At 41.3% G+C, this 4,134-nt stretch overlaps 1 pseudogene; it reads left to right on the top strand.

Moving 5' to 3' along the window:
* The first annotated feature begins 2,869 nt into the window (after positions 1 to 2,869).
* Positions 2,870 to 3,413, top strand: LOC131421896 (protein cornichon homolog 1-like; annotated as a pseudogene).
* Positions 3,414 to 4,134: the final 721 nt, after the last annotated feature.

Here is a 4,134-nt window from a genome sequence, read left to right as displayed (position 1 = left end):
AACAAAAGACAGTCCGACCACCCAGGAAATTGCAAGGGTTTCAAGAGCCCTGTAGCAGGAATCAGGGGCAGAGACAAATATATATTTTTCTATTACTTCACAAAGATCTTATTTTATTTAGTTTTTACTAAGACTTTATTTTTTTAAAGCAGTTTTAGGTTCACAGCAAAATTGGAGGGAAGGTACAGAAATTTCTCGTATGCTTCCTGCCCTCACACAGGCACAGCCTCCCCCATTATCAACATCCCCCACAAGAGTGGTACATTTTTTACAATTGATGAACCTATGTTGACACATCATAATCACCCAAAGTCCATAGTTTACTACTCATTCCTGGTGTTGTACATTCTATGGGTTTGGACACATGTATAATGACATGTATCCACCATTATAGTATACAGAGTATTTTCACTGCCCTAAAAATCCTCTGTGCTCTTTTCCCAAAATTTTCCAATTTTTCTCCAGTATTTCCTGTGGGAACCTGGCAGAGATCCTGGAAGTAAATCTCACAATATTGTGGGCACTGTCCTGGTAAGCGGGTCCTCCTGGAGTTTTTAACTCTCAGAGTTGCTTGCAGTGAGCTTCCAGCAACTGATCAATTACCGTTCAGGTTTCCCTACCCCAGCTCTGGTTCTCAGGGCCGTTTCTGTTTGCGAGTCTCTGCTCCACAAGTCTCTAAGCCACGACTCCCTGTCTTTGCCTGTCTGTCTCTCCAGTTTTGGGGACAGCTGTTTGCCCTGTGCACTCCCCTGTCCTATGGATCCAAGAAAAGTTGTTGATTTTTCAGTCTGTTCAGCTTTTTACTTGTTGTTAAGACAGAGTGGAAAAACACCAAGCTCCTTACAGGCCGAACAGGAAACTGGAAGTCTTATTTTTTTCCTACAGGAATCTTTTACATATTATCATAGTTATTTTAAATTTCCTTGCCATCTTTGTGTCTGGGTCTATTGATTGCTTCATTTTTTGAAACCAGTTTTTTTGTTTTGCCTTTTTGTCTGACTTGGACTTTTTAAATTAAATGCCAAGACATCGTGTGTAGAGTTACAGGAGAGACAGAAGTAACAGTATTTATATCCAGAAATGAACACTCCTCTCTTCTGTCAGCTCATTAGTGTGTGGGTTGAATTAATCTAGTTAGTCATAATGCTTGGTATGATTTGGTCGTTGCTATTGTTATCCTCAGTATACCGCTGACTTCAAATTTATCCAGCAGTGAATTGCATTCCTTTGTACGTAGTGTGGGGTGTGCAGTGCTGGAAGCGTTTTCTCAGTGTTCTCACTCCACCTTCAGTTATCAGCAGAGTCTACATGCCTACACCAATTTCTTCATTACATGGGAATCTTGCATTTCTGCACATCTTGTGAACAGAGGCACTAGCAGACTTTCTTCCAGAGTAAGTATTTATGGATATTTGTATAGCAAGCATCCTTGGAAGATTGGACGGTATCTCCTTCTGGACCAGAGTGTGGATTTTCTTACTGTTTAGTATATTAAGGTAATATTTCCATTATTTGCAGTCCATTATAAAAGACTGAGGTTCCCCAAGTTCAGAAATCCTCATCTGTGACACAAATCCACTGTGTGTGTAGCAATCACCAGGTTGATCCACGTATTCTCCATGAGAGTGGGAGGGGCGGAGCCAAAAGAAAACAACATGAACATGAAACATATGAAACATATCCTACTTGCTATGCCTGGAGTAATAAAGGTCTTTGGTCTCACCCGGGACTTTAACATCTTTTGCAGCTTCCATGAAACTGTAGCAAGTCAACGTGTTTGTTTGTAAGTAGAGTAAAATCTCAGATCCTTCACAGTTCTTTACCCTCTTACACTTCTCCCAGCAGTAGACTGCTTTTGCTTGTTAGCAGCTGCTAAGTTTATTCCAATAGTGGGGAGGGGGGGGTCTTTTGTCAAAATCTAGCCTCAGCATACTTGCCCCCCCTCTCCGTGGAAGTCAAACTCTCCATTATACTTCTGGTTGGTCTTAGGCAGGAGAGTGTCCTATTCCTCCCTCAGTGGTGGTAGCTCACTGCTTGCTATTGGTGTTTGATCTTTGGCCCAAGAGAGTTTTTTGTCCTTTCAACCAGTGTGTGTGTGTGTGGGTGGGTGGGGGGGGGAATATATATAGCTTTTCATATATTGGAGATATATTATGTCTATGTCTATATCTATATCTCAATTGGAGATATACACATCTCAATCCTTCATTATCACTGGATCTTTGGCTATGTCCTGAGAGCCAGATGGTTGCTTTTCCCTATAGCAGAGGCAGTTTTGCTTCTACCCCTCTATAGAAGCAATGGCTCTTCGACTATTCCTTGGGAACGAGAGAGTTTGTGGTCTTCCTTGAAGGTTTAATATTTTTGCATAATAATGAAAGGTCCTGGGAAGTGGACAGGTTTTCTTTTCTTGAACCCCAGCAGCAGACAATCACCACTTGTAAGTCTCCAACACCAAAAGGGGCACTGTCTCTTCTCTTGCCCTTTGCTCAGTCTTCCTAGTGAGCACCAATGGACGCTCATGGAAAAGAGCTTGCAAGGCAGTGTAAATTTCGTTTATATCTGGGTATCCTAGATGTCAAAAATTGCCACTATTGAAATTAGGCCAGACTTGGCCTTTAATAATTTGTTAAATTTTTAGCTGATTTCTTCTTTCATCTCTATGGTGGCCATCTCTTTCTCCCATGTTCTGCAAAAGGCTCGTGTGTCCATCTTTCCTTTGGAACTCCATTTTCTTGGTTGTCTTGTGATCACTTCTCTCTAATGGATTCACAAAAAGTTATGATTTTTGTGCATTATCCAGATTCATCTCTTTTTTCGCACCTGGGCTCATTGCGCACCTGGGCTGGTGCTCAAATATACTAGGAGGATGGGCCCAGTGGCAGTGGCAGCTGTCGCTGTGGCTGTGACCGCAGGAACTGAATGGTCTTACCCAACCTCCTTTCTCCTCTGGCTCTGGTGCTGCTCTCTGCTCTTCCTGCCAGCCTTGGCTTTCAAGTTCAAGGCCTTTTGCTACATGCTAAGGCTGATGCTCACCTCTGTGCTCATCTTCTTCACTATCTGGCGCATTTGATGAGCTGAAGATGGATTACAAGAATCCTATAGACCAGTGTAATACCCTGAATTTTCTTTTATTTCCAGAGTACCTCATCCATGCTTTCTTCTCTGTCATGTTTGCTCGTGCAGCAGAAGGCTTACAATGGGTCTCAATATGCCCTTCTTGGCATACCATATTTGTAGGTATATGAGTAGGCTAGTGACGAGCAGATCAGGGCTCTATGACCCTACAACCATCATCAATGCAGATATTCTAGCACATTGTCGGGAGGAAGGATGGTGCAAATTAGATTTTTATTTTCTAGCCTGTTTGTTACTACCTATATGGCATGATCTATGTCCTGGTGAGCTCTTAGAACAACACACAGAAGAATTAATCCAGTTAAGTGCATGCAAAAAGGAACCAAATGAAAGAATTCTGTTCAGCAAGATCCTGTTTCTAAGTGTAGCCTATGGAATCTGATTAATTATTTTAAAAAAGGACATTTTAAAAATATTTCCATAGTTTTTGCTTGTGGAAAGACTTTCATATGTCATACTCAGGTAAAGAATTTAAAGGGAATTATATATAAATTAACATAAAATGGTTACCTCTGCTGTTGACAGGTTTGAACTTGCACTCCTTAAGGAACAGCCATAATCCTCTGAATGATCGCATTAATTATTGACTATCCTTAGTCCATTGGGACCTTTTGTTTATAGGAACTTGTAGGGCTTATTTTTAGTTTTATTGAAAGGCCCTCTACAGACGGCCCTGACTTACTATGGTTCAGCTTAATGATTTTTTGACTTTACGATGGTGCAAAAGTGGTACACATTCAGTAGAAACCATATCCTGAATTTTGAATTTTGATCTTTTCCAGAGCTAACGACATGCAGTGGGATGCTCTCTCGTGATGCCAGGCAGCGACAGCAGCCTCAGCTCCCAGTCAGCCACGTGATCACGAGGGTAAACAACCACTACTCTTACAACCATTCTATTTTTCACTCTCAGTACAGTATTCAATAATTGGCATGAGATATTCAACACTCTATTATAAAATAGACTTTGTGTTAGATGATTTTGCCCAACTGTAG

The sequence above is a fragment of the Diceros bicornis genome, chromosome 25 (assembly GCF_020826845.1).
Source record: "Diceros bicornis minor isolate mBicDic1 chromosome 25, mDicBic1.mat.cur, whole genome shotgun sequence".
NCBI classification, from domain to species: Eukaryota; Metazoa; Chordata; class Mammalia; order Perissodactyla; family Rhinocerotidae; genus Diceros; species Diceros bicornis.
This window is presented reverse-complemented; position numbering and strand designations above follow the sequence as displayed.